The sequence below is a fragment of the Hylobates moloch genome, unplaced genomic scaffold (assembly GCF_009828535.3).
Source record: "Hylobates moloch isolate HMO894 unplaced genomic scaffold, HMol_V3 SCAFFOLD_3, whole genome shotgun sequence".
NCBI lineage: Eukaryota > Metazoa > Chordata > Mammalia > Primates > Hylobatidae > Hylobates > Hylobates moloch.
This window is the reverse complement of record NW_026652278.1, coordinates 172,232,165-172,258,634: the sequence shown is the minus strand read 5'-3', so window position 1 is coordinate 172,258,634 and position 26,470 is coordinate 172,232,165. Positions and strand designations below refer to the sequence as shown.

At 41.7% G+C, this 26,470-nt stretch overlaps 1 protein-coding gene across 2 annotated transcripts in view; it reads right to left on the bottom strand.

The window, feature by feature from the left end:
* The window catches only part of STOX2 (storkhead box 2), a 290,826-nt gene that overhangs the window by 158,817 nt on the left and 105,539 nt on the right, over positions 1-26,470 (bottom strand). Inside the window, exons 1-2 of one of the 2 annotated variants that reach the window (XM_058436923.1) lie at positions 20,054-20,078; positions 18,822-18,896 (exon numbers count right to left, since the gene is read on the bottom strand). The exons of the other annotated variant lie outside the window; for it this stretch is intronic. The gene's annotated coding sequence lies outside the window, so the exon portion shown is untranslated. Of the gene's footprint in view, positions 1-18,821; positions 18,897-20,053; positions 20,079-26,470 lie in introns of those variants that run through there. 2 annotated transcript variants of the gene reach the window in all.

The window sequence follows — 26,470 nt, the reverse complement described above, 5'->3', positions numbered from 1 at the left end:
AACATGGTAAAACCCCGTCTCTACTCAAAATACAAAAATTAGCCAGGGGTGATGGCACATGCCTATAATCCCAGCTACTAGGGAGGCTGAGGCAGAAGAATCGTTTACACCCAGGAGGCAGAGGTTGCGGTGAGCCGAGATCGCGCCACTGAACTCCAGCCTGGGTGACAGAGTGAGACTCTGTCTCAAAAAACAAACAAACAAACAACAACAACAACAAAAAACACTTAACATTATCTGAAATCACCTCATTCTCATATGCTTTTGTTGTCTGGCTCCTCCCTCTGAAACGTAAGCTCCCTGGGGACAAGAACTGTGTGGTCTAGCGCCTGGGATCTAGGAAACCCTCACGAAGTATCTGTTGAGTGTTAGAAGTTTAGTTAAACGGCTAAATTCGGTAAGAAGGGAAGGGAAAATCGTGTGGATGGGGAGAGATGAGGCTCCTGTGATCCTGTAACGTTCTAGTTACCACCTGGATGGTGGTTACATGGGGCTTTGCACTTTGCACTCATCCACTGAGCTGTAAATTGGGCTCTTCCGGGTCCTAATTTAAACTAAAATAGTTGTTGGTATATTAGCGGTTAGATAATCATAAATATAGGAAAAATGATAACTGCTACTATTTTTGAGGACCCACAATGAGCCCTACGCTCTGCGAGGCACTTTACATACGTTGTCGCATTGTGTCTTCCAAACATCCCTACCGGTAATCACCACAACCCATTTTACAGATGAAGAAGCTGTGGCGCCCAGGGACCAAGTGACTTGTTCATGGTCACATAGCTAAGATGCAAAACTGCAATCCCAAGCCAGTGTATTCCAACTCCAAAATCCACATGCTCTCCTAAACCCTGCCTGAAAGTCACTTCTCACGTCAGAACTGGTATTTTGAGGTGTCCTTATCTCTCCCTAGAGGCTATCGCAGGCTAAGAGAGGCTGAAAGCTCCCCGGCTCTCCCTCTTCTTGGGTACCTATGAACGCCACAGTGGAACAAACTTCACCATGGCGGCAAACACAGCAGCAATGGTCAAACAAAGACAGGGGCAGAAAGAGCCCCATTTGCCCCACTGCAGCAGGGTGAGGACCCCCCAAGGTAACGGGGCAGTCCACTCCCACCTGGGGGTTTCGCTGAACCTCAGTGGTGGGGGCAGCTCCTTCTGAGATCTAGGGGGTCCTGTCTGCTCCTGAATTTGAAATCTGACCAGGTTCTGTGTTTTTCTCCCTGTCATTTTGAACTTCTTTGGAAGAAACAGCACTTTTAGTCAGGAGAGATCTGGAAAGAAAGAAGTAGTGGGGAGAAAATGCACTTTGATAATTTTTTTCCCGAACAACTACTTGCATGGTTGGATTAGTGTACCGTAACAACAACTGAAAAGGATTTGTTTCTCCAAATAAAGGGTCACCTTGGAGTGATTAGCATGGCTGCCAACGCGTAATCCCTTTGCAAACAACTAATGGCGGCACTGACAAGTTTCTACAGGAAGATGCTTGGCAGGCGAGCACTGTGGGAAAGGCTCTGTCTTCCACCTACGGAAACGCGGATGGAAATGGAATCGTTTGCTTTTCCTTCCTTGTGTCTGAGAGATTCCCCCAGTGTCTATGGGGTTTTTCATAAAAGTGTCAGGCCCTATCGGAAATTTGATGACAGCCACACACATTATCAAATAAATAAAAAGAACGGCCTTTTGTCTCACCTTTGAAGTTCCCTTAAGTTAGTCTGAATAGCGTCTCCCTCTGCCACGTTTCCTGTCTCTCGAATAATGAGATACTTTCTAATTAGCATATCACAAATATTCCTGATTTTCTTTACAAGTCCTGATACATTTTTAAATGTTTCTTTTAAAGCATATCAGGATTTTTCACACTCTATAAAGAGGTAGGGGAATTCAAGCAATGTGTCAACTCAATTCTCTGATTTTTTCTTTTTTTGTTGTTTTTTGTTTTTTGTTTGTTTTGTTTTGTTTTAAGCCAGCTGGCAGCATGGAATAGTGGGAAGGTCACAGCACTGAAAGCCAGAAGTCCTGGATTGGGGTTTTGGCTGGGCCACTAATTAGCTATGTCATTTTAGGCAAATTGCTTCACCTTTGAGGGCCCGTTTCCTTTTCTGTATAATGATGAGGCTGGACCCAGTGAGAAGTCCCTCACAGTTTAAAGGACTATGTTCTATTTGTGAAGCTTAAATCATTCCTCATCTCCCTTTTCAAAAACTGGAACAAGTTATTTTCTTTGATTTAAAAATTCACAGTGAACTACATCCTAAATAGGTAGACATCGGTAAAAAAAAAAAAAAAGAATATGATTTTAAAGGGACACAGATATTTAATTGCAGAATTATATATTATCTTTAAACAGCAAAGAGGCTTTTTGACTAGTTTTAATATACTAACAAATACATACATACACACACACATTCTAATCTGCCAGGAAATTCTGTCAGTAAATATCTAATCTAATCTAATCTGTCAGTAAACGCAACTGACATGAACAAATCCTAATATACAGAATATTGTGACAAGGAAAATAAAGTCCTAGATATCAAAAGTCTTTCTAGTCTTTGGTATAGTCGGAAAAAAAAAATCCATTCAGTTCAGTAAGATCATTTGGGTCACCTCAGTGACATGCGGGTTTCAGGATTTGACTTGTGATATCAAAATCATAAAAATACAGAAATTTATCTTGGTTTCAACGACAAGTTCCCTGCATGCAAGGGCCATGCCTTCTGTGCGTCACCATTTACTTTGTCTCATCAAAACTGTCCGGTGGGTGGGTGGAGACGGCTCTGTAAGCCTGTTTATCCCCTGGCCCCGCCGCCTCTGTCATGCCAAGCCACACCAACACCCACCATCTGGCCCCTGCCCTTCCCAGGCTGCCCACCACCCCCAGTCTCCTCTGCCACCCCTGAAATGCCTGCTGTCATCCTCTTTGGTCACTGCCAGCTGAGCTCCGTAGGTGCCTGTCACAGGACAAGACCAGCTCCCATGTCACCCGGATGGACACCCTTTCTTGCTCCCCAGTACCATGATCTTGCCCTATTGCATTTGTCTGTTTACATGGCTGTATCTGCCCTACTGCAGTAGGAGCTGGAGTTTGGAGGCACTTTGGTCACCTCTTCAGTCCCAAGACCTGGCAGCATGTGACACCCTACAACACTGGGGAGAGGGAGAGAGAGAATGGGCCACGGCAGGGGCACAGCGATGAGCAAGGCACCGTGGGATCCCAGGAACTGCCCCTCCTAATCCCAAGGTGTAGCCTATGACAGCCACCAAGCTTGGTCCAAATAATATATCTTGTTCAGAGGAGAGAAAGAATCCTGAAGACTGAGAAAGGCATGAAACCATTCCTACAGTAGAGGAATGCGGGGCGGGGTGGCAGAGGGCCATAGGAAGCTGCCTATGCTTTTCAGCAGAAGAGCAGCAAGAACAATTAAGTGTGAGGATGACTTAGGAGTGGTGTGTATAATACACTGAAATGGCGTAGAGATGAAGGGGCAAATTGCTTCCAATAATTATGCAGCCATGAAAAAAAAGTATTATATTTCTAGATACAGAAAAGCAATCACAGAAGCTAAGTATAAAGAAGTCGACAACAAAACAATATAGATAACATAATCATGATTTGTAAGACATTTTTCACATTTGTATAGATGAGGATATTTTGATAGATACATGGGAAAAAGTCTAGAGGGATAACTATCAAAGCCTCAATAGGGACATTATCTGAATGGTGAAATGTGTGGTTTTCCCATCCCTCCCTTCCTTCCTTCTTTCCTTCTTTCTCTTTTTCTCTATTTTCTAATTATTTTCCACCATGAACGTGAACAACTTGGGTAATTTTTTTAAATCTCGGAGGAGGTAAATGCCCCATCTATAAATATGAAACAGTGCAGGAATGAGGCAGCGAGGCTCCGGCCGTGGGCAGAGGCAACAGGAATGGAAAGTTGGAAGCAGAGCTGAGCACAACGACAGCAGAAGAGCTGCCGGGTGGGTGGCGGACTGGGTAAGGATCTGAAGGGAAACTAGAGCTGTAGTGGGACTCCCAGGCTTGCAGCCCGCATACGGTGGGAGACGCAGGTCACAGTGTCAGGAATGGGCCAGCAGCAGGGCACTTAGCTTGGAGGAACAGATTGTGGGTTTCACTGTGGAGCTGCTTTGTCTGAAGTGTGGACAGGTCATCCAGGAGGTGGAGGGGCACGGGAGAGCCTAGGGATGGGGCTGTGCAGTGAGGTCAGGCATGGCGCCTCCTGAGGGTTCCCCAGGGAGCCTGCACTTCCCCAGGGGTTGTCCTTCCAGCTGTGCTGGGGAGGCCTATTTACTACCCGCTTCCTCGCTGTGGACTCCAGGAGGCAGGGACCCAGTTTTTGGCCTCATCCTTCTACTCCAATGCCTGGATCAGTTCCTGGGGTATAAAAGGCACTCGATAAATGTTTGAGAAATGAATGACTGACTCCTGTAGGGAGACAAGAGTGGATGAATTATCATTATCCCAGGGAGAGAACAGGGGGATGGGCAGGACTGAAACCTGGGGATACCCTCAGAGGCATGGGAGGGAGCCATGCCACCAACAGCATCGATGCAAACAAGGACAGAGCAGCTTTCCAGAAACCAAGGAAGGGGGGCTGCAAAGCAGACAAGGACACCAGCAGCACTGGAGCCGAGCTGGAGGAGAAGGAGACAGGGCTGGGGGGAAGGTTCCTCTATTCCACAGCTGCCCATGATTCAGGAAGTGGCAAGGACCCCAGAGGTAAGAGGTAAGAAGATAAAAGGAATGAAAGCAGAACATCTTTTAAGTTATGTGGTGAAGAGGTAAAATAAGTAGTCTAAGAAGCTGAATCGGGAAGAACTTCAAATTCGGAGATGACCTGCACATGTCAGTATGTGGGAGGCTGGGAATCCAGGCAGCGGCGGCACTGCCTTCAATGGGATAACCAGTCCTGCAAGATGACCAGTCCTGTGGGATAACCAGTCCTGCAGGATAACCAGTCCTGTCAGATGACCAGTCCTATGAGGCAACCAGTCCTGCGGGATAACCAGTCCTGCGGGATAACCAGTCCTGCGGGATGACCAGTCCTACGAGGCGACCAGTCCTACGAGGCAACCAGTCCTATGGGATAACCAGTCCTGTGGGATAACCAGTCCTGCGGAATAACCAGTCCTGCGAGATGACCAGTCCTGTGGGATAACCAATCCTGTGGGATGATCAGACCTGCAGGATGACCAGTCCTAAGGAATGACCAGACCTGCAGGATAACCAGTCCTGCGGGATAACCAGTTCTGCAGGATGACCAGTCCTGTGAGGTAACCAGTCCTATGGGACAACCAGTCCTACAGGGCAACCAATCCTACCAGGCAGAAGGATTACCCTATAGAAGGGAGAGGAAGGCTTGTTTGATCTTCCTGTCCTCCAAACCCCTCCAAACCCTCTCCCAGCCTCTACCACACAATTTAGTCTAATTATCCACTCATCTCTCTCCCTGCCTCTTCACATGTCCTCTCTCCTCAGTCAGATGCCACAGACCAAATCTCCAGGACTTTCCAAAGTAAATTCTCAATAAGACTTGGTAGCTGACTGTTTTGATCCCATAGGGTAAGTGTCAAAAAAAATAAAGCTACACACATTAATGTATATGCACTAACTATTAAACAGACACGACTGAAAAAAGACTATTTTTAAAGTAGCACTTTCATATCTCCCTTCTCTTCTTCTGTAACAACAAAACACCCCATTATTCTTGGGCAAGGGACCTATCATCGCCCGGGGTCCAAGACAGCTAACTGCAAAGCAATGTTCACATGAACCACCCTACCATTAGCTGCAGTCAGCCAGGGGCAGGTGGCTGAGAGCAGGGACGGCTTTTAGACAAGGCTTTGCAGACAGATCCCTGAATTGCCCTTCAGCTTGGATGGAGACTGCTGAGGGAAGGTGGAAAGAACAAAATTAATTCCCACACCTGTCGAATACGAGGTTAGCAAGTAAGTTGAATCACACACATTACTTTAAGTGTTTAATGCTGAAAACTACTCATCCAAGTGTTCACTTTGCAATTAATTGTGCGTATCTGCGTCTCTGCTCCTGAAGGGTGCTCTTCTGTTAGGGCAGCCCATGCCGTTTCTTTAATTAATGGTGCAGATTCTTTTAGTCCATAGGCTCGTCTTGGGGGAGTAATGCAGGCACGTGTGAAAGGGGCTGTGAGCCTTTCTGGACACTTGGATCCTATTTGATAAATTATTGCTTCAATACACTAAATGGGCCTCAGTGTCCTAGAAACCTGTGACCAGCCTGTTCGAGACCCCAGGGTGCGCACTTAGGATGTTTCTGAGAGGTCCATCCCTGCAGCAAGATGCTACCACCAGGCCAGAAATGAGACCTAGGCTGGAAGCGAACTCAGAGGAGATGGACCAGGGCAGCTGCCAGCTTCAGCAAAGCTTGCCCTACTCCTGACCCAAACCAGAGCAGCTGCGGCCAGAGCATTCTCCGAATGTTCACCATAGGCAGAAGATTCCTATCAAAGTAGCATCACAAGGCAGCTAAAATGCCAAATGTCATTTCGAAAAGAAGCCAGGATGGAAGTGAAGGGCCTGCACTTGCCCCACATTTGCACGCTTCCAGACAAATCATTAACATTCCTCAACACATCATTCCAACCATACCTTCCGCTGCATAAAGTCTTCTTGCTTGCTCACGTGTATTTTTGCAATAGGAGAAATCAACTATGCCTACTTAGCACTTTCTTTTCTTAAGCCTTAAGATGCTTACATATACATTTTGAAAAGTATACTACAAACATGTTCATAATACACTTCACAAAAGATTTTCCCACACTGAGGTTATTTTCAAAACATATGCCAAATAGACGACCATTCGTTTTTCTTCAATAATAAGCTTGGATTTCCAAGCTACCCTTGTCATAAGTTACACTTTCCAGGAAAAAGAAGTGAACATGTGGAAATGATATGAACGTTTCTAGGACACTGGGGTCCATTTAGTGTACTGAAGCAATAATTTATCAAATAGGACCCAAGTGTCCAGAAAGGCCCACGGCCCCTTTCACACATGCCTGTATTACTCCCTCAAGACGAGCCTATGAACTAAAAGAATCTGCACCATTAATTTAAAAAACGGCATGGGCTGCCCTAACAGAAGAGCACCCTTCAGGAGAAGAGACGCAGATATGCACAATTGAATTTCAAAGTGAACACTTGGATGAGTAGTTTTCAGAAGTAAACACTCAAAGTAATGCGTGTGATTTAACTTACTTGCTAACCTCGTATTCGACAGGTGTGGAAATTAATTCTGTTATTTGCACCTTCCCTCATTTTAATTTGGCCACATACTCTGTATTACATCATTCTGTGAATCTTAGCTTACCAAAGAAAAATATTGGGGTGAAGAGTTTCTTACTTAAACATTAAGATTTCAGGGGTTGCAAAGAATGAACAAATCTATCCATGGAACATTTCATATTCGGGAGACTAGTCTAAGTATCAAAGATCTAAGATTTTAATATTGCCAAACTAGCTAAGAATTGACAAATATTATACTAAATTCATATGCACGTTAAAAAAAACATTCCCTGTTTATAAGCAATCTTCCATATGTGTTGGATAGAAAAGCACTAAGTGATAATTGGCTGACTTCTCCAATCTGTCATTAATTGTCATTTTTAAGTTGAAATGATTCCATTAAATTTTATTTTCAGTGCTCTATATCAAAATCATTTATGAGAAAGTTTCTATTTCTCCATGAGATGTCAAATAATTTACCTAACAGTCCCATTTACATAGGATGTAACTCTATTTTTATGTAAACATTTTAGGTAAATGGGCTTCTCTTATTCACTACTTGTTATTTTAAAACACTTTTACTTTTTATAAAAAATAATACACTCACCATCCCCCCTGCCCCCTGCCATGAATCTAGCTTTTCAAGGGCTAGAGTTTAGGAGTTCAGGTCTAATATCTCTGAACAAATATAAGCACTGATTAAAACACACAGACACGCACAAAAACATCTGATGTGAAACTTGCATGTTTTATGTTTAGTCTCTATCTATGAGCCTCAACTGCAGGGAATCTAACCATTGGCCCAAGTTATAATGTCAAATAAACACTGGGCAAAACCTTCTTCTACTGATATTTAATGCAGGTTTATCAGAAAGTACCTTCTCAAGAATAGTAGAAAAGTCCAAGCTAAGTGATCTATGGTAGTGACGAACCAATTCATTATTCAAGACACTTATATGTGTTTCGTGATGACTTTTCCACAAGTTTCAGGAAAGAACACAAAACCCATCACATAAGAGCAATCTGAAATCAGAGAGCACTTTACAGATACTTCTACATTTACAGAGAAATCGTGGAAGCATGAAGCCCTGGTATAGTAAAGGTTTGAAACAATGGGATATCCCACATGAGACATGCAAATAACCCCTCCAAATAAATCTGATGTTTCAGATTATAGACAAATTCTAACATCGCCAGAACAGAATAGTCAGGTTTTATGAAGTATTGTATTTAAAAATTCAAACCAATTTCTGAATTTCCTCCATCTGACAACACACCCCAGAGTTCAATATACTTACACTCCAGTCTGGGTCCTGGGTTTCTGGTTTTTGCAAGAGGTCTGTAAAATGTACAGATGGTAATAATCTGTGACTTCCTTCAAATCCTGACGACTGCTGCTTTTATTCTCTTGATTTCCTTTGGTGCCACAGATGTCGTTCTCGTCCAGAGTTACCGCACGTTAAGTGAAACTGCTGTCAACATTTTATTACATTCACTATTTCGAGTTTCCTGATAGCTAACTCAAACATTAAAGATAGCTGAATCTGTCTATTTTTCAATCCTCTTTTTCTTTTTCCCTCCAAGGAAAGCTGTGGGATCTCCTTAAGCAGCCCAGAGATTTAAAGTTGTGTGTTTCCAGGCTGCATTAAAATAAATCCTAATGCAATTCATTTCTACCTTCGGACATTTCTTCCCTTCCCTGGTTGCTCCGGCAGTGTTAATTTTCTCACACTCTCCTGTAGTGGTGAGCGACTTGTCTGGGCAAGTAAGATAACACTTGGGCAGGAGATTAAAAACCCACATTGAAGTCATTAAGGACCGACGGGGCTGGGCCCTGAATCCGCTCAGCGCAGTCTCCAAACACCATCACCTGACGAAACGCAAGGGAAAAAGCCTGACAATGAAGACAATCTCCTTTTGGCACTTCCAGGACCTTGAGCCACCTGTGTTTTATAGAAGAGAACAGTCCTTCAACTTAGATGCCAGAACAAGGAGGAAATGCCTTACTTTGATTTCGTTTCACCTTGAATTATGGAGTCTGGGAACCACTGCTGAGGTCTAGAACTAGGGTGACCCTAAGTCCCACTCTGCCCAGAAAAGTTCCTGCGCGCGATTATTCCTAATAATGCCTTTCCCTCTCCCAAGTGCCCCGGGTTCATCAGTCAATGACTTGCCTACCTTATCTGGAGCTTCAACCTCAGTTCTGGGAAGTTCTTTATATTTGCCATCTATGTTTGAAAAAGCAGTTGACACCCATACCCTAAAATCGCAAGTCTGAATAGCAACTTGACCATTTTGACCATCAGGAACTTACAGATTTCTACTCTCTACTACTTATGCTGACGCACCCTTACACTAACTTACAAAACCATTCATTTTATTAAATAGGTTTTAATTAATTTCCTCTTCCTTATTAACATAAATCTTAAAAGTTCCACCTCTAAATACAGAAAAAAAGAACCTCCCATGGCTGAAGGGCATGCTGCTTCCGAGGTAGAGGGTGTGGTCAGATTGTTCAACCTAGAATTAACCTTGATGTGAGTATGATGAGGCAGCATCATCCTTTCTGTCATCCTTTCTCCCATTTGCCACATGATGAAAGAATGGAGGAGAAGGTGGCAACATGTTCTTCTTCTTTTGACTTCTTCTTTTTTTCTTGAGACGGAGTCTCACTCTGTCTCCCAGGCTGGAGTGCAGTGGTGCGATCTTGGCTCACTGCAGCCTCCACCTCCTGGGTTCAAGCAATTCTCCTGCCTCAGCCTCCCAAGTAACTGGGATTACAGGCACCTGCCACCAAGCCCGACTAATTTTTGTATTTTTAGTAGAGACAGGGTTTCACCATGTTGGCCAGGCTGGTCTTAAACTCCTGACCTCAAGTGATCCACCTGCCTCGGCCTCCCAAAGTGCTGGGATAACAGGCGTGAGCCACGATGCCCGGCCCTTTTGACTTTTTTAAAAAAGAAATCTCTTAAGTATCAATTACTATAAATGAAAATCATAAAGAATAATAAGCACAAATCCTTGTCTTAAGGATGGAAAAGATGGCATTCTCCAAAAAAATTTTTTTTCTCCTTGAAGAATCTAAATAAACTTTTTGAGCATTTAAGAAAACACAGGCTGGGTGTGGTGGCTCACGCCTGTAATCCCAACACTTTGGGAGGCCGAGGTGGGCAGATCACTTGAGCACAGAAGTTCAAGACCAGCCTGGCCAACATGGTGAAACCTCGTCTCCACTAAAAATATAAAAATACAAAAAATTAGCCAGGCATGGTGGCTAGAGCCTGTAATCCCAACTACTTGTGAGGCTGAGGCAGGAGAATTGCTTGAACCCGGGAGGTGGAGGTTGTGGTGAGCCAAAATCATGCCACTGCACTCCAGCCTGGGCAACAAGAGTGAAACTCCGTCTCAAAAAAAAAAAAAAAGAAGAAGAAAAGAAAAAGCAAATGCAGCTATTTGGGAGAAACTGGTTATATTTAAAAAACATTAGGAAAGAAGAATCAACCAGAAATCAGAGGAATCTGGGAAAAAAATCATAGGACAATAAAATAAAATGGAAATAAATACAACCCTTGGAGTGGCTTCTCCTTCATGGCGCATACACAGAAATGATGTGCCGAACTCCCAACACCCTCTCCCTTCACAACCTCACCCCATCCTGATCCCGGCGTGTCGATGGCTCCAGTCTTTATTTCTGGCTATAGAGATCTTGGTAGAGATCTCGCACGTCCCAGTCTCATATAATCAATTACTGACATCTCTCCCTAGATGCCCTATGTACTCATAGGCTCAGACGTTTAGCATCAACAATTATTACTATTTCTGTATTCCGTATTTTAGATAAAGCCAGCCAGCTAGGCTCACCCTCCAGCACTGTCTTCTTTCCAAGCCCGTAAATGCTATCTCCAAAAGAGTTCTTGTATGTATCTCCTACAAGGCTACATCCTTTCTTCTCCCGCCCCAGCAGGAAACTCCTGATCCATATGTAGTAGGCTCGGGCTAATTTCCAGTGCTCAGGGTCAAGCCCATACTGAGGCATGAGGCCTTTGACTTCAGCCCACTCTGGGGCCTTGCACCAAGTAGCAGTGGCTGCTAGTTCCACCCTAAAGTCTCAATTGTAGTCAAAGAGCTCTTAATTCCCCAATTCCAGCCTGCCTCCAACCCTAAACAACAGGGTTTCACCTCTTAAGCCTTGTTCCCAAGCTCTGATTTTGGTAACTGCCCAGGAAATCTGGCTCCTCCAGGGCCTGGGACTCTTGCCAATTTCCCCGCTTGGCCCTAAATTGTCTTCTCCAATCTCTAGTTTGATGCTTGGAATCTACTAGCCCCTGCAAGACTGTGTTCATGCCCAGAGTGAACTAGTTATCTAAGGGCCTGGAGATTGCCACACCTGCTGGAAACTGCTTGCCAGCTCTAAATGTAACCTAAACTCCCACGAGGCAGGAGCCAGAGCCAGAAACCAGGCACTCAGCAGAATTCTATTCCCTCCACCTGAGCCCACTTTGGGCTCCTGTTCCAGCATCCGACACACCACAGGCTTTAGCTTACTTTGGCTCAGAGTTGACACTTCTGGTTTTAACCCTATTACATGACTGTCTGTACGTTTTGTATTTCTAATCTTCACTTCTAACTCCTCGCTTCTCTAATAAAGATGAAAGCTTACTCCAAGTTTGACATGGTTAGGACAGAGCAGGTACCTGCTACCCTTCCAAGTAGCCACCTCACACCCTTATCAGCCATCCCTCTTAGCTTCTATCTAGCCATTGTCCACTGCCCACCTAACGGTTATTCTTTCTTCCTGGCTTACAGAACCCTGCTCCTTTAATCTCTCAGAGGCCCTTCCCCAGCCCTGACAGAAGAATCACAGACTTGTCACGGTAATCTCTTCTTTTGGCCAGTGATAGATATAAGAGTGAGCATGAGACTTATTTATGGCTGATGAAATATAAGAAGTCTTCTGACGGGGGCTTTCTGTTCCAACGTTTTAAAAAGTTGCCAGGAAAAGACTTTTGTATATTATGTGCCTTGAATGCAGAGGTGCTATCTGGAGCTACAGCAACCATCTTGAGATCAAGAGGCAACAACTGAGAATATAGAAGCCAATATTCTAATGACAGTGAAAGGGAATGATCAACAGCACCTGAGTTCTTGACAGCATCATTAGGCCACTACTCTGGCTCTTACCTGTTCATCCCCAGGTTTCCTGTTATGTGAGTCAAATAAATTCCTATTTGTGTGGGCCAGTATGAATCAATTTTCTGTTACAGGCAACCACACACTGTCCCCTAATAGAACAGATACCCGAACTGCATAACTTTCTAGGAAGACTGCATTATGTTTTGGTGCCTGAAGCCGGGCCAGTCAATATCCCTCCATTTCCTACTCATTTCTTCTCCTTCAATCTCTCTCCTCTCCAATTCTCTTTATAGCAAAGGTAATAAGGTAGCATTCTGCACTTAGCTTACACATATGTTTTCTTTTATATACACACGATTTGTAAGGCACATGTGCACAGAATGACATCAGCAAAAACCGTGGAATAGGGAATTCCAAGGGCCTGTTCCTGTACAGAAACAGCTAATAAATAGACAAAAACTGTCAAAATCAACTTAATCTGAATGCTGGAACTGGTCACAGGTTTACAGTGGCCAGGTGAACACGTAAGAAAAAGGCAGCTGAATTTCAGTAGGTGAGATTTATGGCATTTTAACCTACCCTGGCCCCATGCTCCTCCTATCCAGTTCGATTGTGGTCTTGAAGACAGCAACCCACTTTCTTGGTGATGGTTCCTAGTGCTGGAAGGAGAGCAGACCTTGCTTTCCAATAATTGTGTTTCTTTTAGCCTGTCTGGTGGCTCTGAAGGACTGATAGAAAGGTCTATATGTTCTGAATTATTTTTGCTAATTCAGAACTTTCCCTGGGTGGTGAAGTGACTACCCAACAAACATTTGTCATTCATTAAAAACACATGACTTAGTTGCTGACACCTGGGGCAAAGAAATACAAATTCGGGCAAACAACAGATAGCAAAAAACCTAAAAGGAGAGGCTAGGGAGTTACATACTTTTCCAAATAAGGACTTTGAAAAGTTCCCATGTAATCCTGGGATTCTAGAAGCCCATACACATGCTAAAGGTAGGGCACATGCTCAGAATAGACCTGAGATGGCCCTAAGCTCACTTCTGCCTGACTTTCAGGCTCTGCACAAGCAGGAAGTGAAGGCTAAGGCAGAGTTGGGAATTGTATGGCTGAGTGTTGAAGGCATAACCTAATACACACAGCACACTGGCTCTCTGATTTTTTTTCTTTTTTTGTTCCAGATGTTTGAGGGAATCTTTGTCAAATTGCTAAGCTAATCAAACATATGCTTCCGTGGACATACATGACAAAGAAGGCAGAACTTAACAAAATTAGTTTCTAAAAGTCACTAAACAAAGAAACAGCAACCACAATAAGCAGGTACAACAAGTCCTGAGAATCAGAAAGAATCTGACTACCTGAGTTATCACATTACAATATTCAAAACCCAGTTTCAAAAAAAAAATTACACGGCATGCAAGAAAGTATGACCCACGCACAGGAAAAAAAGAAAAGATATGAACAGAAACTGTTTCTGAGGAAGCTATTGAACTTACTAGGCAAAGATTTTAAATTGACTATTTTAAATATGTTGAAATGTTTTAAGAAAAAAATATACAAGCAACTAAAGGAAATCATGAGAATGATGTCTCACAAAATAGAGAATATCAATAAACAGGTAGAAATTATAAAAAGAAACCATAAAGAAATTCTGGAGTTGAAGTACAATAAGCAAACTTCACTGTTCAATAGCAGATTTGAAGAGACAGAAGAAAGAATCAGCAAACTGGAAGATAGGTCAATTGAGATTACCCAATGTGAAGAACAAAAATTAAAATACGACAAAAAATGAACAGAACCAAAGAGGCCTGTGGGACACCATCAAGCACACCAACGTGTGCATAAAGGAGTACCACAAAGAGAGGAGAGAGAAAAAGGGCAAAAGAATATTTGAAGCAATAATGGCCAAGCATGAATCCACACATTCAACAAACTCAACAAACTCCAAGCATGATAAATTCACACAAGTCCACAACCAGATACATTATAATCTAACTGTCAAAATACAAAAAGAGAATCCTGGAAGCAGCAAGAGAAAACAGCCTTGTCACAAGGTATACACAGTAAGATTAACAGTTAATTTCTCATCAGAAACCATGGAGGCCAGAAGGCAATAGAATGACATGCAAAGTGCTGAAAGAAAACAAACTGTCCATTAAGAATTCTATATTCAGCAAACTATCCTTCAAAAATGAAGAAGAAATTAAGGCATTCCAAGATAAGCAAAAACTCAAGAGGATTTGTCACTAGTAGATCTGCCCTACAAAAAATCCTTCAGGTTGAAATGAAAAAATACTAGACAATAATTCAATATGCATGAAAAATAAAGAACACTGTTAAGTACATATTATAAGTACACTACATAAGTACATATAAAAGTCAGTATTAAAGTATATTTGACTATTAACTCCTTTGTTCTGTAAGATTTAAAAGATAACCACATAATAGTTACAAATCTATGTCAATGGGAACACATTGTATAAAGATGTAATTTATATCAATAAAGCACATATGCAGAGGAGAACTGTAAATCTGCAGCAGAATGAGAGATTGCATTCCCAAAGCATTGAATGGTGGATGGTCCCCTAGAGAAAACTTCTCTTTTTGCTGTATCCTCTCCACATCGCTTCTCTATTATCTTCTTGGCCTTTACAGGTATGTGAGTTTGCAACTCCCTTGTTCAGAACTGCTGCCAGATTAACACACTTCTGCTTAGAAGCCTCAGATGGCTCTCCACTTCCAGCAAAAAAAAATTCGAGCTTTATGGCCTGGCATCAAAGACCTGGAAGATGTGTTTCTTTTCCATCTTTTTGTCCTCATCTCTAATAATTCCATGTGACATATTCTATCTTCAAGGTAAATTGAACCACTGACCGTTCCTATTTCCATTCTTCCCATGCCATATCCCACCTGGCTTAAGCTTTTCTGAAGCTTTTCCAGCTCTGGATGGAATGATCTTCCCCTGCTCTGAAAGTGCACAGTCCATCCATCCCTAACCCTAGTCCTTATTCCCTTTATCCATCCCCTACCCAGAAGCCATCTCTCCCTCTTCTGGACTCCTGTACCACTTTAGCTGAACTTCTGTGATTGTACGTATTACTGTCTATTTTGTATTTACCTATGGTGGACATTTCTTATCTCTCCTTTTTAAACTACTATAGAGCCATCTCTATGGTTTGGAAAGGTCACCTGATTGGGAATCTAAGGAACTGTGCTACAGGCAGCCTTGGGGAGACTATATGTTTTCTATGTTTTAGCTTCATCATGAATGAAATGGAACCAACATCTGCTTCACGAGATTCTTATGAGAACGTAATGATGTCATTCGTAATCTGTAAAGCACTGTGCACATGTGAAATAACATTTTAGCCTTGGGGTCAGGGTCCATGTTTTAGTCAACTTTTTATGTCTAACAAAATACTCAAGACATAGTAGGCGAGGTGCTCAATACATTTTTGTAAAATGCATGAACATGCTAACTCCTTGGTGAGATGAAACTGAATCATTTAAACCAATCTACAGGCATTTTCATTAATAATCTTAACAGTCCTATCTACAGTCTCTCCCAGAGGTAAATAATGAAAGAATTTTTTAATAGCTGCAATTAAATGACTCACCTTGAGTTTTAACACAATCAATGGCTTATTTTATTACTAACATGACTTTTTTGATATCCCTGAGGTAAAAATTCTCTGTACTCAGGGCTATTTTTTCATAATTCACACAATTTGACAACCAAATTGACAAAAGTAAGAGAAAAAGAGGTGACTCCATTTAGTAAAGCAAAACAATACCCTGTTTTTATTTTTTAAAATATTTTTACTATAAAAGGATTGTTTGAGTGAGTAAAACTGATAATTGTATAGTAAAATAAATCAGTGCTCACCATGGTTTCACTCAGCTACAAATGTCAGGCAACCTAAAGAGAGAAATGAGTTCTCGGGTTTGTTTTTCTAGGAAAACAATTGTTGCTTTCCTGAAGACATTTCTCAGTACCAAAATATTCAACTGGACCATGGGAACTCTCCAAGACAGTGTTAAGGGTTGGAAGAAAAAAATGACTGCCATCCTCATATCTATTTGTGATGGGGTGTCCGTTTTTCAGAGGTTTACATTCCAGAATACCAACAAATACAAATTCACCAAATTGAATAATAATTTTGTTTTTTTAAAAAACAATTATTAGATTGCTTTTAAAAAGATCAGAAATTTGGATTGGGTAGAAGAACACTGGGGATAGATGCAATTAAAGAAGTAAACATTAAAGAAAAGTAAACAATTATTTTCAGAATTTTACACCTACGCTACATAAACTATGATTTATGTATAAAAAAGTTAAGTAAGTAAAAGCAAAAGTACAGAACTGTGGGTCAACTATAATTACAATTATTATAAGATACAGTGACGTACGAAGAAAATAATATGGATTATGGAATTAAAGATGAGTTTCTCATCCTTTTGAAATGTTCTTTCATGTTATTACCTTTATAATAACTAAAACTCAAAGAAGAAAAAAAGCCAAGATTATTTTTTTGCTAAAATCAGAAAAAATCAAAACAATATTTCATCGTATGTGAAAATTATATGGAATTCAAATTTTGGCATGCACAGAGCTTTACTGGAACACAGCCATGCTCATGTGATTTCCATAATGTCCCTGGCTGCTTTTGTGCCACAGCAGCAGAGCTGAGTAGTGGTGACAGAGACCACATGGCCACACAGCCGAAAGCATACACTATCTAGCCCTCTGTGGAAAAAGTTTGCCAACTCTTGATCTAAAGTTCAGTGCCCATGAAGGTACACAATGTTTCTGTCTACATATGTGGCTGAACAAGTCTAAAAATTGAGTGGAAATATATAGTACGTAAGTACAAAAATGATTTCATCTTCTATTTCGGTGTTTTTCACACTGAGTTCTGAGGAGTCCTACGGGTCAGGGTGACGTCTCTTTGTGAGCTGTGTGGCCAAGGTTCTGAGATTCTTCTCCCTCCTCCCAAAAAGAGTCATTCTGCTTTTATCCTTATAGATTGGGATACCACGTGCAATTTTATTTTAAAAACATTTTTCTTTTTTTCTTTTTTTCTTTTTTTTGAGATGGAGTCTCGCTCTGTCTCTCAGGGTGGAGTGCAGTGGCGTGAACTTGGCTCGCTGCAACCTCCGCCTCCCGGGTTCAAGCAATTCTCTGCCTCAGTCTCCCGAGTAGCTGGGATTACAGGCACCTGCCACCATGCATGGCTAATTTTTGTATTTTTTAGTAGAGATGGGGTTTCACCATCTTGGCTAGGCTGGTCTTGAACTCCTGACCTTGTGATCCACCCGCCTCGGCCTCCCAAAGTGCTGGGATTACAGGCGTGAGCCACCGCACTCGGCCTGAATAACATTTTTATTTCAAAAAAAAAAAAAAAAGAGTTTAAAACTCACTGTGACCTATTTTATCTATGAGAGATGACTGCAGTATCAAGCAAGTTTCAAAGGCCATATATAAAAAGGAACCATTATGAACCTAAAACCACACAAAACCGGACTGAAAACCAATCAGCCCTATTTGCTGAGCACTATGTCGTGAAATGAAACATAGGCAGCCAATATGGTGTATGAGGACTTGAGTTTTCTCATAGAGCACTTTCCTCCACCATAGCTTAACCCCGTGTGCACCCAGCCCTGCTGTATACTTTATTAAATATATAAAATTACAGAGCAATTTGATTCACATTCCTGTATTATTGCCACACATCCATTTTCCTGGAGTTAGCGAAATCAAAAACTAAAGAAACTACAAACAGGGTGGCAGAGTACCTATAATTTATTTTCATAACTAATGAGCCATTAACAGGTACTTGAGGAGGTAATTAAAGGGAAATTGATAGGAGCTGACTGTGAGGATTGAAGTTTTCATGTTTGCTTTTTTAGTAAAGCAATAGTCTTCTATACTCCATTCAAAGCGTCTGAAAAATTAGTTTAGCCACGTCGTATGGAACTAGCAAACTGATATAGCCTAGGTTCCATCTAAAAAAGCAGCTCTAAGACATTCCTACAAAGACTGAGTTTTGCTGAATGCCTGGGGCAGCCAGTAAGAAGACTGGCCTCTTCAACACTCAAATCTGGAAAGGTGGTAAGAGCTACTAGGGAAATGGGGAATTACCTGTGTGTTATGTTTTAATGAATATATGTTGCAATGAGCATGAAAGGATCAAGTGGCTTCATTATCCATCTAACTTTTCTTACAGGGATTATATGAGGAAATTCATTACTTAAGCCACACACTGGCAAGGACACAGCCCTTGCTGAAAGTAATGCCAGTATTCATAATTCCACAGTCAAGTTTTTTTTTTCCATATAAATGACTCTTTGAAATTGTATGACTCTATGGGAAAATTAAATTCCTACCATAAGTATTTACCTTACCTGCTATTTTCCAATATCTTGATTATGCAAAGCCAACTTTGTATTTGCTTTCATTGTTCATCCAATAAGAAATTCCTAAAACAAGAAATGCTCTGTATAATCATCTGGTATATATTTTGGAATGCCTTAATTAGTTGTGTATTTTTTTCTGTCTCTATTTTGTCAACTTCTTACCTATTCTAAAAAGTTGTTTTAAATGTTCAAAAATAGTGAGCAAGGCAACTTACAAATGAACCTCGTTTTAAAATAAGAAGCAGGCTGGGCACAAGACATTGAGGAAGAAATCGCATGCTACCGAGGGTCCTGATGATTTCATAATACTACAGCATGGCACAGTGGCTCAAGCCTGTAATCCCAGAACTTTGGGAGGCCGAGAAGGGAGGATCTTTTGAGGTCAGGAATATAAGACCAGCCTGGGTAACACTGCAAGTTCCTATCTCTCTAAAAATAAAAAATAATAATAATAATAATTAGCCTGGTATGGTGGCATGCACCTATTGTACTAGCTACTCAGGAAGCTAAGGCTCCAGTAAGCTATGATCGCACCCCATACTCAAACCTGAGCCACACAGCTAGAACCTGTCTATAAATAAATAAATAAATAAATAAATACTATGATGAAAGCTGAGCCGGGCGTGGTGACTCACCCCTGTAATCCCAGCACGGGAGGTCGAGGCGGGCAGATCACTTGAGCCCAAGAATTTGAGACCAGCCTGTGCAACATGGTGAAACCCTATCTCTACTAAAAATACAAAAATTAGCCGGATGTAGTGGTGTGCACCTGTAATCCCAGCTACTCAGGAGGCTGAGGTGGTAGGATTGCTTGAGCCCAGGAGGTGGAGATTGCAGCGAGCTGAGATCCCGCCACAGCACTCCAGCCTGGGCAATAGAGTGAGACTGTCTCAAAAAAAAAATAACAATACAGTGAGTGAAACTCTCTCCCGCAGATCCACAGTGTGCAGTGTCTCTAAGAACACACTAACCACATCACTGAACTTTTTTTGTAGTCAGACAAAAAGATTAAGACCAAGTCTCAAGCCACTGAAGAGGGGCTCTGGCAAGTCTGAAATATGCATATGAGCTAAGCTTCAGAGTATGAGAATTATGAGAATTTCCATCAAATCTGTTATTTGTGTTATAATTATCCTACAAGGATTTCTAGGAGACCGAGGGGAAAGCATTGCAATTTTATGCAGTCAAAATACAGCAAATAACCACTGCCACATACTCACCCCACACACTTACACACAAACACAAACGCACAGAAAACCTCTGGTTGCCGTTAAGCGTGTCAGGAAAGCGTCACCAGTTTATCTGCAGTGATGGGGGACAGGAGCGGGGGCAAGGGCTACGTCAGACGGCTTCTGCCGTTCTTCGCTTGCCCCCTGGTGGCCAATCACCTGAAGAAGGGCGCAGAAATTACCGAGAGAATTCCTCCTTCAGAGAACAGGAATTGACTGTTACATGCACAGAGAAAAGACATTTGAAACAGAACACAGAATTGTACAAACGGGTTAAGAATAATTATTTTAAATAATCCATCCACTCTCAAAAATTCAGCCTTTCAGACACATCGTCTATTTGTAACAATAAGGTATTAGAACATTCCAATCTAAATACAAAAGACTTGATTCTAAAAGTTACATTATCAATTTTGTTTTTACAACAAAGTGGAGAAAAACTACATGCTTACATTTTTTGGCATTCCCTTTTCCCCTAGTTCTTGCCCCCACAACCAACACACACACACACACACACACACACACACGCGCACACACACACAGGCCATGAAAAACAAAGAAATCCTTGCACGCTGACTCTTCACAGACCACAGGCCTTTCTGTTACTTGAAGGCAACATTTTACAAAAGTAAAAACAAGCAAAATCCTTAGAGCATTGGCCAAAACTTGCTACAGACTCAGTATCAACAATATTTGGAAATCCGAAAGTTTATCATTTCATAATTCACGTTTAAAAGTTATATGGATTCTTTACTCATGCAATCTGCATAACATTAGGTGCCACGTCACCATATGTAACTCAGGGGAACCAAAACAACTCACATATATTTCAAATTCTTTCCATTATTAATTAATAGAAATTATCAGAATGCCTGAAAAAGAACATGAAATGCAAAGTCAAGAGGACACAGTTCGCGTGCTGGCCTCATTCACTCACTCTTTTACTTTGCCCTGTAGACTTGCACACAGGGACAGTAACTTCCTCAACTGCAAAATTAGGGACTTGCAGGGAGAAATCCCCTTAGGTTTCCTGTAGTACTAATGCTGGTTGTTCTAAAAGGAACAGCAGATGAGTCACAACTTTCCATTTCCCTCGTTCATGGTGCCCTCAAGTGGTTCAGAGTAAAAATAAACTTTTGTTGTGTGTGTGTTTTAATTCTTGCCTATATGCAGGAGAACGTTAAAGTCAGTGGCACCCGAACTTTTCGGATCAGTGTGATGGTTAATTTTATGTGCCAACTTGGCTAGGTCACGGTACCCACATATTTGATCTGACACCTAGATGTCTAGATGTCTCTGTGACTGTCTTTCAGATGACATTAACACTTAGCCAGTAGACTGTGAATAAAGCAAATTACCTTCCATGATATGGGTGACCCTCGTCCAACCAAAGGCCTTAAGAGAAAAAGACTGACTTCCTCCAAGGAAGAGGGAACTTTGCTAGCCGACTGCCTTTGGATTGGATCTGCAGCACCCACTCTTCCCTGGGTCTCCAGCCTGGCCTGCTCCGTGTGTGTGTGTGCGTGTGTGTGTGCGCGCGCATGTGTACCTGTGTGTGTGTACACACATCTTACTGCATCTTATTGGTTCTCTTTCTCTGGCTAGCACAATCAGTGATTCTCAAATGCTTACCAGAAACCGTTCATATATACCTCTCTCCAAAGTGAAGACTTCTGCAAGAAATGAGACTCACTGGTGATGAGTGTGTAACCACGTGGAGGAGGTGGAGGCAGAACAAAGGCTTGAAAGCCACTCTTGTATATAAGTAAACAAGGCACACTCTCCTCAACAGGCAGTCTCCACACATCCACAATGGGTGCCCCAAGTGGGGGCTGCAGAGAAAGGCCAAAACCCCTGGAATGCGAAGCACAGTTTTGAGCAAGAGCATTACTGTGCTGCTTTAAGGACATGGGGGCTCACACACTGGCGAGGCTGTGGCAAAACTCTTACAGAGTAATCTGGCCATTTGTGATAAGCAACTTGACTTGCTCATATCTTTGATGTAGTAGTTTCATTTTTATGTAAATAACAGGTTTATCAACAAAGATTTATATGGATATGTTCATCTCAGTGTAATTTATAATAAATCTCAAAATGATCTAAAAGTAATGAAATAATAAATCAAGACACATCCATAAATGTATTGTTTATGGTCATTAAAAATATTTGAAATATTTTATGTATTTTTTAATAAATTTCATTTATTGAAATATTTCAATATATTTATTGAATATATTGAAATACTTCAATACAGTTATTGAATTATTGAAATATTTCAATACAGTTATTGAATATATTGAAATATTTCAATACAGTTATTGAATATATTGAAATATTTCAATATAGTTATTGAATATATTGAAATAAATATTTCAATACATTAAATAAAAATAATAAATACTAAAAACCTATTTAGCCAATATATTTATTGAAATATTTAAAGAGAAAAAAGGAGATAAATTTAACATATTTTCAATGTAAAAATTATCACTAAATACAAAAGTGGTGATTTTCTGTTTTAATTTTAATTTTCTGTATTTTTCTAACTAATCCACAATGAATATGTGCTATCTCAGAACTCAAGGTAAAATTGTCCTAAAAAAGTGAGTGCCACTGAACAGACACCCACGTCTGCACACCCATGTCCACGGCAGCATCATAGCCAAAAAGTGGAAACAACTCAAGGGTCCATCCACAGATGAACAGATAAACAAAATTTGGTATACACACACGATGGAGTATTTATTATTCAGCCTTGAAAAGGAATGAAATTTTAATATGTGCTACAACATGCATGGAGGCCAGGTATGGTGGCTCATGTGTGTAATCCCAGCACTTTGGGAGGCTGAGGCAGGGGGATCACTTGAGGGCAGGGGGATCACTTGAGGCCAGAAGTTCAAGACCAGCCTGGCCAACATAGTGAAACCTCGTCTCTACCAAAAATACAAAAATTAGCCAGGCGTGGTGGTGCATGTCTGTAATCCCAGCTACGTGGGAGGCTGAGGCAGGAAAACCACTTGAACCTGGAAGGCAGAAGTTGCAGTGAGTCAAGATTGTGCCACTGCACTTCAGCCTGAGTGACAGAGAGAGACTCTATCTCAAAGAAAAAAAAAAAAAAAGCACGGACCCTGAAATAGTATGCTTAGTGAGATAAGCCAGATACAGAAGGACAAATACTGTATGATTCCACTTACAGGAAGTACCTAGAATAGGAAACTCCATAAGGCAGCAAGTAGAATAAAGGGTGCCAGGGGATGGGAGTTCTTATTTAATAGGTATAGATAGTGGTGATGGTTACATGACATTGTGAATGTATTTAATGTTACTGAATTGTACACTTATGAATGATTTATATGATCTATATTAAGGGTTATGTATATTTTTCCACAATTAAAAATAAAGGGAATGGCCTGGGATGCTCTTCCCCACTCCCCAAGAAAGCTCCAAGGATTCCCCCATTTCTGCTCCCAGAAGTCTTTCCTTCTGTTACTAATCTTCACTCAGCAGCACAGATATCAGTCTATGTGTTTATCCCCACCCTTGTACAGTGCTACCTGTATGAGTCATAAGAAGCAGGGATGTGCTCTGATTAATCCTGTATAAGCAGCACACAGTACAATACTGGCACACAGTAGGTACTCAAAACACCGTCTTCCTGGAATTATTATATAAAAGACAGAAAAGACAATCCATTCCAAGGTGTACCAAACCTGTTTAGTCAAATTAGAAGCAAATATTCCAGATGAATCTTAGCGTCCCTAAGTGAAGTTTTGTAGTTCCACTGAGCCAACTAGGAGATTTCCAATATCAGAGTGTCTAATAGTATGCCTGCTTTTTCACCTTCATGAGGCTGTCACGAAAAGTCACTGACCCCACCATGAAATGGGAGATGGTGACTGCGATGGACACTGCTGATGCTCACTAATACCAGGTCACCCCTTCCCAGGACGTGGAAGACTACACTTCCCAGATCCCTTCCCATTGATGGGGCCATGTGATGGGGTCTGGATAATGGCTGAGGCATCAAAAAGCCCCTGAGCCCCCTCACATTGTTCACATTCATAGAAAGCAGAGTTGCGCCCTAAGATTGCAGCAGCCTGGACCATAGACTTTGCAGAAGAAGAAATGAGGCTTAATGTGTTAAGCCACTGAGATGTTACTTCAGCATAAAACAGCCTATGCTGCTAACGTAGTGACACTCCTTATGTTTATTTTTAATGGTCCTCAGACCACTGTTGCTGCTGAAACTCACTACACCACAACCATACCCATTGACTTGCAGAAGAGGATCTGGGGTGCAACCGCAGAGGATAAAGCAATCCCTACAAGCCAGGAGAAGAAGAGTCCAAACAACAAATATCAAAGTCAATGACTCTCACAATAGGCAAAGGATTTGAACAGACATTTATCCAAAGGCTATGATAAATAGCCAACAAGCACATGAAAAGACGCTCAACATCATTAGTCACCAGGAGATCGCAGATCAAAACTGCAGTGGGATGCCACTTTCCACCCACTAGGATGGCTCAGATAAAAAAAAAATGGCAGTAACAAGTGTTGGTGAGGATGTAGAGGAATCAGAACCCTTACACAATGCTAGTGAGATTGTAAAATGGTACAGCCATGTGAGAACAGCCTGGAAGTCCTTCAAAAGGTTAAACATGCAGTTACCATATGACCCAGCAATTCTGCTCCTAGGTGTATACCCAAGAAAAATGAAAACATATGTCACACAAAGACTTGTATGGGAATGTTTGTAGCTGTATTACTCTTAATAGCCAAAAACTGGAAACAAGTCAACCCAGATCCTTCCCCTCACAGACCCCACAGGAGGTCTACAGGGAGGTGTGACTAGCTCTGCATCCCTGGAGTCACACAGTAGGCTGGTGGCAGAGCCAATTCCAGTGTTCTTTCTATTACATTAATTTGCCTCCAGTAACAATGTGAGGAACAATAACAGGAAGAGATTGAAAATAGATAGACATTAATTAATTAATATATTTAAAAACTATTATTGGACATTAATTAATTAATTAAAAACCTATTGGTTTGGCCGGGCATGGTGGCTCACACCTGCAATCCCAGCACTTTGAGAGGCTGAGACAGGTGGATCACGAGGTCAGGAGATCAAGACCATCCTGGCTAACATGGTGAAACCCCATCTCTACTAAAAATACAAAAAAATTAGCCGGGTGTGGTGGCAGGCACCTGTAGTCCCAGCTACTCGGGAGGCTGAGGCAGGAGAATGGCGTGAACCTGGAGGCAGAGCTTGTAGTGAGCTGAGATCACGCCACTGCACTCCAGCCTGGGCAACAGAGCGAGACTCCATCTCAAAAAAAAAAAAAAAAAAAAAAATCTATTGGTTGCCAGGCACTATGATGAAGTTTTAGGACATTATTATCTTCTTTGCCTATTCTCAGATGAAAAAGGTGAAGTTCAAAAAAAAAAATAGGTAACTTGCCTGAGGGTCACGTAATTGTTAAGAAGAGGAGCTAGAATTCAATCTCACCTATGCTCTGCTTCAAGACACTGTTTCCTCTCCATGACACGGTATTGCATCAAACTCTGAAGATCTTCTCCTCTGTGCATCCTTCCTATCCACCCCAGCCCCAACATCGGAAATTCTTGGCTCATCCATGGGTTCCCCAGAGCACCTGGCCCACATCTCACTGCTTCAGTAACCCTGGATCACAAAGATTACCTGTCTCTTCCATCGTAAACTTGAAGGTTCTTGAGGTAGGAATCTCAGTTCCTAGCACAGTACCTGACACAGAGTAAGTGCTAAATATTGCTTGTTGAACGAATAAATGGAATGAATGAATGTGTCACATTGAAATTCAAGGCAAGCAGCTAATGTTCAAGAGACTTTGTGTTCTCTTTGCCTAACATGACTATCATTGTAAGACCAAAAGAACATGGAATAGGCACAGATCTTCATGACTATTCTGAGCGACAACTGGGGAATATAAAGAATTTACAGCCACCAGCCTTCCTTCCCTTATATAAATGCACAGAACCTGCGTGTTTCATGCCACTGACTCACACGAGCCAAGACAGCAGCCTGGGAGCCATTCCAACTCCGCACCTCTCCCACCTCCACTCTACCTCCTGCTTGTGCAGACTGTAGGAAGCGTGTTAACCTCTCACAACAAAGATTGCCAGCAGATCCAGGCTGCTCTGGCTGGGGAAAATAAGCACAAACAAGGTAGTCACAGGCTGATCAACTACCTAACAGGCTGCGTGGTGCAAAACTTCAGAGATCCAAAATGGTCTGTGTGAAGCATGGGAATATTTAGAAATCCATTAATTCAAAACACATCGATTACTACAATATTTTGGGGCCACGCCAGGCTGTGACAGAGAAACAAAAGGAAGATCAGTGAATGCTTTACTGCTGACGGAATGCTC